This window comes from Colobus angolensis, unplaced genomic scaffold (assembly GCF_000951035.1).
Source record: "Colobus angolensis palliatus isolate OR3802 unplaced genomic scaffold, Cang.pa_1.0 Scaffold129, whole genome shotgun sequence".
NCBI lineage: Eukaryota > Metazoa > Chordata > Mammalia > Primates > Cercopithecidae > Colobus > Colobus angolensis.
In genome coordinates this window covers 4,561,815-4,576,560 of record NW_012114141.1, presented here as the reverse complement: position 1 = coordinate 4,576,560, position 14,746 = coordinate 4,561,815, and the positions used below count along the sequence as shown (strand labels likewise).

General features: G+C 35.1%; 1 protein-coding gene across 2 annotated transcripts in view; it reads left to right on the top strand.

Annotated features, from left to right (window-relative positions):
• TBC1D5 (TBC1 domain family, member 5) overlaps positions 1-14,746 on the top strand; it is a 582,411-nt gene that overhangs the window by 148,093 nt on the left and 419,572 nt on the right. The window contains exons 4-5 of one of the 2 annotated variants that reach the window (XM_011933724.1): positions 1,510-1,623; positions 10,532-10,668. The exons of the other annotated variant lie outside the window; for it this stretch is intronic. The gene's annotated coding sequence lies outside the window, so the exon portion shown is untranslated. The remainder of the gene's footprint in view (positions 1-1,509; positions 1,624-10,531; positions 10,669-14,746) is intronic. 2 annotated transcript variants of the gene reach the window in all.

Genomic DNA, 14,746 nt, shown 5'->3' with positions numbered 1-14,746 from the left:
AAAAAAAAAAAATGGGAAAAAAAAAAAAAGAAATAGCATTTGAATATCTTTTATTCTAAACAGGCATCCGAAGGGAATAAAAGTGGTCTGTATTTTTACGAAAGAAAGATGAGAAATAGTCATGCTTTGTTTTAGTGGTATAGCAATTTTTAGTTCAACCACACACGAAAAAATGTGAATATTGCACTGTGCAAGGAGCAGCTTGATGATATTTAGATATTTTCCATATGTGTAATATAATTTAGGAAAATATTGTTTGTTACTTTTCAAATTAGATTGAAAGTTAAAATAAGAAAATGCAGCATCACAATGTAATGCACAATTCTCTCCACCAAACCGACACACAAATAGAGCATGAATTGTATTCAATAAAATGAGTATATCTAAAAGGACAAAAAACCGTTTCTGGAAATCCTGTTTCCAGGAGAGTGACTTTTGTTACTTGATTTTAATAGCATGTGATACTAAAATGTGTTTGAAATAGTTTATATTGAATCTCAGTAAATTTCAGTTGGAATCTGTTGTCAGGTTTTTCAGTTTCATGTTACTGATTACGTTTTACATTATATTAGCTAACTGCTGCTATCTTTTTATATGTGTTCCTGGCCACCAGTAAGCTCTTAACAGGTTTTTGAACCTTAAGAACTAATAGAGAATGAAATCTAGAGGAAGTCGATAATATGTTTAGTAATTTTTTATTATTAAGAGGTTCTTTACTTAAATTGGATAGCCTAGTTAAGAAATTTAGTTGTTAATCTTACAGATTTTATGTAAATATAGCTATGTGTATGATTATTTATGGAGGTGTATTACTGAAGATGAAAAAAGTTTTTCCTTTAGAAAAAGGCTGTGAAAATTAATTTTAACACCTAAATAATATTCACTTGTCATCACTGATGCATCTGTGTTCTAATTTTACATTTTATTAATGCTTTAGAATCCATTTTCAATGGAATTTTTTTCACATTTGTTTTCAAATGTCAAACTTCCATTTTTATATTATGTGATTTTAAAATGTGATATTATTTTACTACGTGTTAGAGTAGTATGTTCCTTATTTCAACACTTTTTTGCCATTTCAGTGCAAAGTTAAATGAATTAGAGGTGATTGTTTTATAGTGAAACCTGTTGTTTTTGTATTATATATGTAAAATGCCATTTATTTTTGGTATTATAAAATGCCTCCCTTTCTTCCAGGACTTAAAAATAGGTGAAGGAAAGAGTGATTAATGAGTAGGCTAATATTTGTCCTCTAAGAACTTAAAATATTTTGATAGGAATTCTTTTTAGCCTGCTTTTTGTATGGTATTGTTTGATATGATTTAGGGTTTGATATGATTTAGGGTTATAATTTATGATTTGATATGATTTAGGGTTTCTCCTGGGATAGGAGCATTTGAAGCTATTTTGTTTATTTTTCTAGGGAGATGCTGTTTTTCCAGCAGTTAAAAGAGAACTTAGCTTGTCTCTGTTTCTTGATTCCTCTTCAATTTCTGTTTGCAAACCAAGACTTGTGTTTGGAGAACTTTGTTGTACTGAGCCTAAGTCATTTTTGATCTATAACAAGAACATGCATTTTCACATGTCAACCGGATTTGTGGACCAGTAAAGTTCTCCCCAAAGGTAAGCATATATTTTTTCAAAATACACATTTTAAAATAGAGTACTCTCAATGCCCTTACCATAGTAATGCGTTCCATAGATTTTTGTACAAAAAAAAGTATGTGTGCTTGGGTACTTCTTGGGTACCAAATTTAGATTGAAGAGTCCTTCAGGAATAGTGTTGGCCAGCCAACACAGTTACTCAGTTTCCTGATCTGTTTCTGTCCTGCCTCCTACTTTTAGTCACCAGTTTCCATTCTTTCCCCTTTGTCCATTGTTTTTCTTCTCAGTTAGCTGAGTCTTCAGGGTGTCTTTTAGAAGTGTTTTCCCACCAGCAGACTTCAGCATTTTCCTTAGGGAATACTTTTTGTATCCATAGACCTTTTATTTTCTTTTCTCTACTCCCCACTCCCCCACCATTTCTTACAGAAGTAGGAAACTAGAATGATTGAACTTAGAGTTGGAGGTATATCGGATAACATTCACAATTTTTTCCCTTATTACAACCTGTAGTGAGGAATAAAATGTACATTTATGACCCGAGTCCTATAGGTATAAATGAAAGTGAAACAAAAGTTTAATTCTTACTCCAACTACCTGGGATGTGCTGTATGCTATATTATATGATATTCTTTGTATATTTTATTTAATGCTTCCTAGTATGTGACTTATGCAGTTTCAGAATCCCAGCTTTAGATCACGTGAATGTTTGCTCATCACTGATTTGTTGGGAGAGTAAAATAAATGAGATAGTTTCTCCTCTGCCTCAGCGAAGCTGCCTTTTTCCTTGTCTCTTCTGTGCTTCTCATCTCTTTCCCCATTCAATATAGACTGTCAGATGACTTAGTGAGAGACCTAGGTAACTGCTGGGAAACACCACAGTCCTTACTGGGTTCTTTTATTGTAAGAACATAGGCACAGCTACTGAGATCTCAGAATTTTAAAGGAGAATAAATTTTTGATATAATCATGTCTTTATAGTAAGGTGTATATTTCTTTATTCTCTTCTTGTTTGTTTTGTCTGTCTAAATTGTATATGCATCCAGATGCCCTCAAATCATCCTTGGTTTGAAACATGTTTAACTTTTTACATCCCGAATATCAAGTTAGAATAACCCAGGTCCTTTCCCAAAGTGGTCTCTTCTAGTACCCATTCCCATTTTATTTAACATTTGTATCTTTTTAATAAATTGAAGACATTTTTTCCTGATATATAAAAATAATATTTTTTATTAAAAAGTTTGGTAAATGTAGAAAAACATAAAGAGGATAAAAATTGTCCCTAATCCTGGCTGGGCATGGTGGCTCGCACCTGTAATCCCAGCACTTTGGGAGGCTGAGGTGAACAGATTGCTTGAGCTCAGGAGTTGGAGACACAGCCTGGGCAACATAGCAAATCCCCATCTCAGTGGCTCACGCCTGTAATCCAGCACTTTGGGAGGCTGAGGCAGGTGAATCACAAGGTCAGGAGTTCGAGACCATCCTGGACAACATGGTGAAACCATGTCTCTGCTAAAAATAAAAAAAAATAGCCTGCAGTCGTGGCGGTCACCTGTAATCCCAACTACTCGTGAGGCTGAGGCAGGAGAATCGCTTGAACCCGGGAAGCAGAGGTTGCAGTGAGCCAAGATCGTGCCACTGCATGATTTATTTATTTTGAGACAGCCTTGCATCTCAAAATAAATAAATAAGTCAACTTAAAAAATTAAAAAAAATTATTTTGAATCCTATCATACAGAGATGAACTGATACACCATTTTAAAAATGAAGTTTATTACATTTAATTTTACTTGAATTTAACAGAGGAAATAAAAAAAACCCTGAAATGAAGCTTAAAGAATTATTGAACCTCATATACGTCCCCCCCCAAAAAAATAAAACCCCATAAATATTAGTTTCTAAGAATCTTCCAAAGTTAAATGACATTATGAACATCTTTGGAAATCTTTACTCTGGAAATACGAAAATAGAAAGAGTGAACTGAAAGCAGAATATCTTTTATGTTAACATAATCGATTGAGGTGAAATTTGTGTAACACAGAATTCACCATTTTGAAGTGAACAGTTCCGTGGCATTGAGTACGTTGACAGTATTGTGCAACCTTCTACCTCTATCGAGTTCAGAACATTTCCATCATGCCAAAGTAAAGTACCTTACCCATTTAGCAGTTTGTCTTCATTCTGCCTTAGCCCTAGGCTCTGACATCCATCAGTCTGCATTCTGTCTCTATGGATTTATGTGTTCTGTATATTTAATATGAATGTAATCATAAAATATGTGATGTTTTGTGGGTAGCTTCTTTCATTTAACATAATATTTCAAATTTTTATTCATGTTATAGCATTTATTATTACTTCATTACTTTTCTTGGCTGAATGCTAGTCCATTTGTTTATCCATTCGTTCATGTACATTTGGTTTGCTTCTATTTTTGGTTACTCTGAATAGTGCTGCTCTAAACGTGTGTACATGAACCTGTTTGAGTACCTATTCTCCATTCATGTAGGTATGTGCCTAGGAGTGGAATTGCTAGGTCATATTGTAATTCTGTGTTTAACTTTTTGAGGAACCATCAAACTTTTCCATGGCAGTTGCATCATTTTACATTCCTGTCAGCAGTGTATGAGGGTTCTACTTTCTTTGAGACAGAGTCTTGCTCTGTTGCCCAGGCATGAGGGTTCTACTTTCTTTGAGACAAGAGTCTTGCTCTGTTGCTTACGCTGGAATGCAGTGGCACAATCTTGGCTCACTGCAACCACTGCCCCCCAGGTTCAAGCGATTCTCCTCCCTCAGCCCCCTGAGCAGCTGGGACTACAGATGCATGCCACCATGCCTGGCTAATTCTTTGTATTTTTAGTGGAGACGGGGTTTTTCCATGTTGCCAAGGCTGGTCTTGAACTCCTGAGCTCAGGCAGTTCGCCCACCTTGGCTTCCCAAAGTGTTAGAATTACAGGCATGAGCCATCTCACCCAGCTGGGTTCCACTTTCTCTACTTTTTGCTAACACTTACTATTTTCCTTTTTTTTTTTTAATTATCAGGATATCTAATGATACCGATAAATGACTTTTAACAAAGTAGAGAAATGATCTATTTCTTATATATTTAAGTAATTTATTTCTTTTTTTTTTTTGAGATTGGGTGTCACTCTGTCTCCTAGGCCAGAGTGCAGTGGCATGATGTCAGCCCACTGCAACCTCTGCCTCCTAGGCACAAGCAATCCTCTTACCTCAGCCTCCCAAATAGCTGGGACCATAAGCGTGAGCCACCATACCTGGCTAATTTTTGTATTTTTTGTAGAGACAGGGTTTTGCCATGTTGCCCAGGCTGGTCTTGAACTCCTGAGCTCAAGTGATCCCCCCACCTTGGTCTCTTAAAGTGCTGAGATTATATAGGCATGAGTCACCATGCCTGTCACATATTTTCTTATTTAGCAATTATATTTCTTAAATAGTAATTATACATCATTTCAGACTATCATTCAGTTCTATTTTCTCTCCAGAACTACCTGACCAGTGAACATATTTTTCCCAGAATAAAAGGTTTCTTAATTTTCTTCATTTGCTCAGAATCATATATTTTCTTTCACATTTGTATCATTTTTTTTTCTTTTTGGTATATGTGTAATTTTTTTAATAAGAGTTTTAAATTGCCATTCTTTTTGTTTAATGCTCATAAGAGATTTATGCCTATATATATATATATTTTTTTTTGATAGCGTACTACAGTTGTACTTTTGGGCTCGTAAATCATAAAATAACATTTTGATAAAGTTATTTACACTCTTTTTGAAGACATTTCTCAACCTCAACCTCCTAGTTAAATATAAAACAGAGCTTCCTTGTTCTTTTGCTGGCCTGTCTTTCGGAGATTTCTTTTCACTATAATATTGAGTTAGTTATACTGGTTTTTATATCCCATTTTTGTCATCATCCATAGATTCCTTTAACTACAATTTCAGAAAGGCTAAATGGGAGATGAATTTTCTGAGTTGTGAATATTAGAAAAATTTTCTATTTTATTTTCACAGTTGATTGATAATTTAGCTGGGTATATGTTTCTAGTTTAAAGTGATTTTCCTCTGAACTTTGAAAGCTTTGCTTTAATTTTTTCTACTATCCATTATTCCTCCTGAGAAATTTGAAGCCAGTCTTACTCATTGAGGACTGTTTTAGGAGCTATCACACTGAAAACAAAATGGATAAAACTCCTTAACTTGATTAAGCTTACATTCCAGGGTGGAGAGGTTGATAAGTAGCAGGATAAATAAATAAAATATGTAGTACCTTAGATAGTGATTCTGTGGAGGAAAATAAAGCAGCCAGTGGGAGATAAAGAGTTTGGAGTATTGGGAGAAGAATGGAAATTTTAAATAGAGTGATCAGGGAAAACTCACCTATAAGGTAACATGTGAGTAAAGACCTGAAGGAGGTGAGAGAGTGAGCTGAAGGATCACAAAGTACAAAGGTCAAACGGTATCAAGATGTAACATTGATGCAGTACAGTAAACATAGATAGAGAAGACTTAAAATCCTGGCTTTGGGGCACCTTTAGTAAAGGGGTTAGGAGAAAAAGAGGAATCAGTAGATGTGGCTAGAAAAGAAAACTCAGTGAGGTTAAGAGGAAAACTCATTTGTCTTTCAGAATATCTGAAAGTGATGTAAATGTTTGAAGGAAGGAAGAGTGATCATCTGTGAAAATCTTATTTATAGGTGAAGTTAAAGATGGACTATTCAAGGGAGACTGGGAGGAGAAACACATGTAGCAGCTTAAGGGGGAAGCTGGAGTGAAGAGAGGATTTTTTTGAATAGGAGAGAAATAGCATACTAATGGGAGCGTTCCAATAGAGAGGAATAAACTGATGATGCAAGAAAGAGTGGAAAATTGTTAAAGCAGTGTGTACAAGTAGAGAGATCACCTTAAGTAGAAGCATGGATGGTTTATTCTTAATAAGAAGGAAGGCGGAGTATATCAGCACAGATCCATTGTTAAAAAGCATTTGGTTGAGCTTTGTACTATCTCCAGGATATGTTACATACAGAATGATTACTTGCTTCCCACTTCTTTAGGCTTGTCCTGTAATTCTCCTTTGTGGTTTTTTCTTTAACAATGTAAATATATGGTGGTTCCTAGTTTAGGAATTCTGTGTTTAAAAAAAATTCTGTTAATGGAATTAAGGCATACGATAGGCATTTATGAATTATATATCTGTTGATATTTTTTAAAAGTTTCAAGTTCGTAAATATTTCTGTAAAATGCTCTGGAGAACCATCAAGCTACAGTAAGAGTAGAAACAGGGCCATCAAAAATACTTTCTTATACCAGGTTGGGGAGTTTATGGTTCAAATTCACTTACCAGAAAATGATAAAGTACTTCATGGCCTAGATTGCTTGAACAATGGTGAAATTGTAATTGTAAAAAATCTATAATGCCAAGTGTCTATTGGTCTTTATGATTCATATTTCTCCTGGTCACCTCAGCCCCACAGCACACTTGATAAATACAGGATACAATAATGGCATTAGAATTCTCACATTTTCCTGTTGGTGTAATGTGATCCTGCTGTCTCTCTCATGTGCTTCTGAGTAAGAATGGCAACAGTGTTACCCTTTGTACCCATTCTTGCTCAAGTTCCCAGCTCTCTATAGTGATACAGTAGTTCCCTCTTACCCGGTTTTGCTTTCTGTGGTTTTACTTACGGCAGGTACTCAGCTAACTGGAGAATTACTTTTAAAGCAATGTATCCTTTATAAGAAGATTTGCTTTTTAAATTGAATGATGTGAGGAAAATTCTTTTTTTTTGGGGGGCAAATTGATTGTAAACGTTTTTAGGTTTTCACTATATGTGCAGTAGAGTAGCTGCCACTTTTGTGTTAAACAGCGATAAAAATCGTGAAGTGTAGGAAATACAAAATCTGTTTCACATTCTCTTCCTCTTACTCATTTTTACAAGGGCTTAATGAACAGTGAAATTGACCAACAGTTTCACCTCCTTTTCCTTGCAGTTCTGGTAGTCTCTTGTGGCACTTAGTACACCTGAAAGAAGTAGCAGGAAGATTGACAAATTGGAAGGGAGAAATTATATGAACATATGATCAGACAAATAGAAAATTAACCCATGATAATTGAAAGGTGTCTGTATTTCTAATTTACATTCACCTGTGTAAAACACATTTGTCAAATATTTCTATTTTATATAGAAATTTGAAGTTTTTACTTCAGATTATTCCCCCTTCAGCAGTATTTGGGTTTGTACTAGTTTGTAGTGTGAACAGCTAACCCATTTAAAGGGAATTAAAAAAAAACTTTAATTTGTAATGATTTGACAATTATACCACTAACATTATACTTATTAATGAGAATAAGATTTAAATTCTTAAAAATATGTACTCCACATTTTATAACTGGTATGAACAGTAATTTTGCCTCAACCCATTACTTACTTTATTCAGTATACTAGTAAACATTGGCTGAAGATTATTTGAAAACCCCAATTATTTGGAATATATTTGAAACCTTTGCTCTTATGTACTTCTGTTCAAAATATTACAGGGTTTTAGATGATTTAGGCTTAGTAGTTTGGAGTTTACAATTTCTGTCTTCTAAAGACTTAGAAATATGTTAGTATTATTGGAACCAAGTAGTTTTACCCACGCAATTGCCATTGAGTTCTAGCAATGTGGAATAAAACTTATTGAAATAAGTCATTATTTCCTATGTGAAATACCCATTTAAAATGTTTTTTACCTGATGAGCATGTATTTTAATTCTTAAAATAGAACAGAGGAAATGAAGTATTTCTATAGCTAGGGGAGATTGTCAGCTCAAGTTCAATAGATAGTATGATGTTTGACATTAGGCCAAGGATATTTTCTAAGTTTTAAAAAATGTTTATTGTTACTTTTGTAAAATACATGTGCTTTCATTATATCTTATGTGTTAATCTAATTTCTCATTGAAGTCACCAATTAAAGGGAATTCTGTACCAGTAGGGTTCTAAAACCTTGATATTATTTTAATCTGATAACAAATGGGTTTAAGTTCATGTTCTTTCAGTTGTTGGCAACAAATCTAAACCTGTATTTTTTGGATTTATGAGGATAAGTCCTGCTTTGGCAATGTTGTAGATTCCCAAGAGAATAGTTAAACAGTGATTAATCATTGTTTCTTCACTGAGTGTGCAGAAAAGAATGGAAAAGCTGCATTTCACACTTCTGAAGCAATTAATCCCCATGATCTTAGCCAGGTTTGTCTTGTAGATAAGTTGGGATACAAAACGGTACCTAATTTATCAATGTATGCATGCCATAAAGTATAAAACACACAATTTATTTCATATCATTTATAGTCAAATGTAAAAAAAGAGTGACTTTGCCATATCCAAGAGTGTTTCCTACATTACCTTCATATAAACTAAGTACCAGAGATTACAATGGGATTCCTGTTTATTGTGCACATCTGGTGCAGTCACTATGCATTTTCTCATTCACTTGCTGGCATTTTTAGTGATTGTGGCATAAATCACCTTGCTAATCAGAAACATAAGTGACGGGAAGTCATCTCCTTTTTTTGAACAATGGGAAAAAACATATGGCTTCTTAGACAGTACTTGGCTGTTATACTATTTATGTGGCATTATATTCTGTATTTAGAATTTCATATTAATTGCAGTAGTTTGGTTGAAGGCATTGAACATTCAGGGTTTGTGGTCAGAGTATTTGTTTTATACCTCTTTCAAAATAAATAATCACAAAAGGTAAAATTACAATCCTTGTATTTAGAAATTTTAAAAAATCTAATTCTCAAAGGGTAGTGAATATAATAACCTTTTATCCTTGGCTTTATGATACTTACCTACCTATTCCTCCCACTTTCATTTTTCTTATTATTGAGTGGCAGGAAAAGATTCCTTTTTAAATGTGTAAATTTCAAATGAAAATTAATTTGTTCAGAGAAGTTTTTAAAAATTTCTAAATAGAAAGGTGGGAAGAGTTATTGAGATTAAGATGAGTTGAAGGTAGTATATATTTTAAAATGCTCCTGTGGATGTTTACTTAGATGCACTGATACAGTAATTCCAAGTTAAAAGTTAGTTTTTAATTATATCTATTTCAAAACACTGCACTGATCAGAGTAAATGTTACTGTCTTTAAAACACTAAAATGTAAATTGATAGTAGTTTGCTTTTGCATTTTTGGTGAATTGCTGTTTATTAGTTGGAATTGCTTTTTGCAGACACTACAGCTTAAAGTAAAACTTTGTAAAACTGAAGAATTTGTATATGCAGCTTTTAAAGACTGCCTTCAGTGTCTGTGATAGAGTGCTTACTGTAGGTGTGGTTCCCTGCCCCACTCCCCTTTCAATGGGTTGTAAATATAATAGCCTTTTACTCTTGACTTTATAATACTTACCTACCTATTCCTTACCACTTTCATTTTTCTTATTATTCAGTGGCAAGAAAAGATTCCCTTTAAATGTGTAACTTTCAAATGAAAATTTGTTCAGAGAAATTTGTGTCTTTTACAGTTTTTTTCCTGTATTACATGTGATTATAAATTAGTGAAGTAAATTTTTAGCAAATATATCAGAGCTTACTTCTCAAAATTTGTGTTATTTCTTTTGAAGTGTTCCCCTTGGGAAGATGTACACGTAGTCTATCAATCAAAGTACTTTTGGAATGCCTGTTTTTGAAATTTCTATAGTGGAATTGATGTCTAACTGCTCAAAATGGGTACTTTGAAGGGAGATAAGATTCATTTTGTGTATACACATGCTACTATTTTTCTTAAAAAAATCAATCAATCAATCATAATAGCTTGTCTTACACCCTTGTATACCTTATAGATAATTGGGCACTATGAATAGAAATACAGTTTTGAAAAACTACCTGGATTTTATATAAATGGCCACATTTATCCATTTTGTTTTAGAAATCTTCTATGATATTGTCTCAAGGACCACCTGCAACAAGAGCCCACAAATTGAATAAATGCAACATAAGGAGAGAATTTTTTTTTTTCTGTTGTTGCTTGTTTCAAAAATGCTACTATCCAGATTCTCTATTAAGGTATATTGTGCTATTTTAAATATTATAGTTATAACTGAATTAAGACCTTCTTTCTAGATTAAAATTATCCACTGCTTAGAATTGACTGAAATCTGTACTTTACTGCCTCACTTCTTGGCTGTTCTTACTTCCTTCATGCTCTTATAACCTGCATCGCCTCTCACTCCCCATCATTTTTTTAAGATTGAGGTGTATTTCTTGTAGAGATCAATTTAAAAGCAATACAATCTTAAACGCATGTGTATGTGTTTTCTTTTTCTTCATCAAAATGTAAAAATTCTAGGAGGATTGGATGTTAAAATCCAAGAATAGGCAATTTAAGGGATGGCTAAGAGTATCAAAATAAATGAGGAAAAATAAAGAGTTCTATTCTTAGTAACTGAACATTTTGGAATTTGTCAGTAATGGAATTTCGAGGAAAAATTTCTTGCATAAAGCACTTGATGGAAAAAATATATTAACCTAAAATATTTGCATATTCATTATTTTTACAAAGCCAGGAATTTAATTTCTAAATGTATATCAATTTTTGAATGAAATTGTACTACCAGTGATGTTGATATTCACTGTACATTTAGTTTAAATATTGCTTATGTTTTTAGAGAATTTGCATTACTTTCTTTTAATTCATTCTCTGTCTTATTTACATTCATAGTTTGTTGGTACATATTACCCTCCAAAGTAAATTTTGAACTGAGTACAGACTTTGCAAGAAAAGTTAATGTCCTTTTCTTATGTTCTCATGACATAAAGAACGAATCCTCCCCATCATAGGGATAGCCTTACTAATAATTCCCAGCCAGGCAGGTTATGTCCTGCTGTTTGTCTTTCCAGCCCTCCCTTTCCTTCCTTGTGTTTATCTGGAAGTGGCTTTTGGAATGCCAGTAGAGGTGATGTGCCTACCAGTGGTGAACCTAGAGTGCCTTCTAGTCCCTGAAATGCTATGGGGTAGGTGATATGACACTGTTGGCCTAATCAAACCAAAATTCACGTAAAAATGTTATTTGTGAACTTTTTCCAAGAAAGGGAGGCTTGAATTTGTAAATGGAAAAGGTATTTTGAATGGCATGTGTAATTCAGAATTTTTAATTTTTTTTTTGAGGCAATATTTCACTCTGTCACCCAGACTGGAGTGCATGGTGTGATTAAGGCTCACTGCAGCATCAACCTCCAGGGCTCAAACCATCCTCCCACCTCAGCCCCCACTACAGGTGCATACCACCATGCCCATCTAATTGAAAAAAAAAAAATTTGTAGAGATGGGGCCTCAGAATATTGCCTAGGCTGATCTAAAATCTCCTGGGCTCAAGCAGTCCTCCTGCCTTGGCCTCCCAGTGTTGAGATTACAGGCATGAGCCACTGTACCTGGGATGTTGGAAATTGGTAATGGAGTATATTAAGTATGAGAAATGTGGAACAAGAAAGGGTGTTTTGTGTTCAAATATTTCTGTCTTTTGTTGTAATGTTTAAGGCTCTTTCTGGGTAGCATGTTTTCATTGTGGTCCTTGCTTGTTTTTCCTGTAGTGATTTAGCCTTATCTGGAACATGGAGGCCTGCAGGGTTGGCCTGCCAACCTGTGTGTTTGTATGTAGGAACAGAAGTGAGTTTTTCCTAAGAAAAATCCAAGAACAAAGTGGCAAACCTGGTGACACAGTCTCAGTTGTTAGCAAAGCAGCATTTCTAAATTCAGCCTGGGGTCTGTTTTGTTTTCTGGTCCAGAAATCTTACACTTGTGGAGATAGATGGCTGGGCTATGAGAAAATAAATCCGAAAGAACAAGAGAATCAGGAGAAGTGTTATAAGATGCTTAGAGACAAGCAACATGGCCCTTCTACTCTCTGAGCGATGAAGGCAATGGGATTCTGTCTTTGCCACAGTCCACGAATTAACTATCATTTTGTAGACTCCACTGTTCTAACAGTGGTGGAAAGGTGTTGGGGCATCATGGTTGATAGCAGTGCTACTTGGTAAGGCAGTCTTTAGAGCAGAGGGGAGGTTGGGTTCAGTGGGAGTGGGGATATATTGAAGAAGCTGCAGTGGTGCCCTGTTGGTGACAGTAGTGACCTATTATAATCAACAGTACACAGCAGAGAGGGCAACAATACCTCAATGGGGGAACAGGTGAGGCCCTCCCATGCTTGATTTGGAGGCAATGGAAGCAGCAGACCTTAAATATCACACAGGAGGCACAAGGATAGATGTGCCATGGTAGGTGACTGTTAGCTGATTGGTCTTTTTCAGGAACATGTGAGATATTTCAGGATGATTCCCAGCAAAGTTCTGGGAGGACAGCTTAGAGAGGCCTTTCATTCTGCATTAAAGATAGAGATGAGAATCACTAAGCAGAAATTACATTTATTTTGTAAAGTAATTTACAAATTTATTGAGATACTAAAGGTCTCTCTTTTCTCCTTCCTTTTTAAACTTCTTTCCATGAAGTACTTTTTACCTACTGTGGCAGTGTTCTAGGTGCTGGATTAACAGAGTTAAAATATGACTTTTTCCAATAGGAGCTTGTAGTTTATAGAGGAAAGAGTAGTAGTTAAAAAATTAACATCTAGTGTAATGAATAATGTGATAGATTAACGCATAGGAAACAGCATACCCCAGAAGAAGGGTTCTTAAACCAGCTTGGAGGTCGGGATGGAGGATAGTTTCAAGGAAACTTCCCTGAGAATGTGCAGGCTGAATGTATATGAAGAATATTGAAATATTGAAAAAAGACACTCTAGGCAGAGGGAAATAATATACCTGGGTAGCCTAGAAATGGCTACAAACCTAAAGTGTACTGAGGAACTGCAAGTAGTTTGGGTTTGCAAATTGAGTAAGAATGAGACCTGAGACTATAAATACAAAGTCTGGATTTTTGAAGAGTGTTGTGGGTTATGCCCAAAATTTGGGCTTTGGTTTTTTCCTAGAAGAGGAAAGAAAAATGAAAAATAGAAATAGTCTCAAATTGCAGTGCTAGGCATTGTGATCTACTGCAGGAATGTAAGCCAAGGAGAGGTGACATCAGATTTGAATGTTAGAAAGAGCACTTATGTGAAATTTAGCAATTAAGATGAGAGGCAAAATTCAAGAGCCCAGATACTTACAAGGAGACTTTACACTAAATTAAGTCAGGGTCAGAGGTAAGGGAGAAGAAGGGACTAAATTGATCATATTTGACAGTTGATTGCATCTGAGGAGACCAGAAAGGAAATACTGGCATTTGACCTGCGGGAGAGGTTGGTTGATAAGGACATCCCTACAAGAGAATACAAGAGGAGCAGTTTGAAAGGGGAGAGGATGACTTCTCTTTGGACATCTTATTGATTAAAGATAGGAGATGGTTGAATGTATGGATCTCTCAAGGCCAGGAGATCAGTTTCTGTAAGAGATATATACTTGGAATCACTAACATAAATGCTGGCATGAACTTATTTAAACATTATTTGCTAAGCATTTCCCAAGCATTGTGTTTGGCATTGATGGAACAAAGATGAATAAGTGTATTTGATGGGTGTCTAAGGTTCCCCAGGGATTATAGGTAGCGATAAAGAGAAGTCCTTAGATAAATTGACTCCTATCAAGCCAAGTGATGGGAAAAGAGAAACTTGTCCAAGAGATGAAGGAGGGAAACAGTGAATAATGATATGCCTGAACGCACAGCTGGAGACAACAACACAACAGTGTGAAAAATAGAGGGGTTAGAAGTGAGGTGCCAAAAGTGGTCGTCAAATTTGACATCTCTATGTAATGTGCCTTGATAAGCAATTGGAGTGGAGTAGTTTGAAGCAAAAATCAGCCCATTGGGTAGTTGATATATAACTGGGACATGAAGCATTATAGACTATCAGTGAAAGGTACTATGTTACTATTATCTGAAGAACTGACTGTCAGAGGGAGACACAGCAGCGGAGGTTTGTTGTTCTTGATTTAGGAGAGACTTCAAAGTATTTACATATTGGCGAAAAAGGCCCAGAAGGCGAAGAGAGAGAGGTTGATGTTATAGGAGAGAAAGTAAGTTAAAATTGTGAAATTTGGAGCAATGTATATGAAAAGATGGAAAAGATTTGGACTTACTAGTGGAGGGATG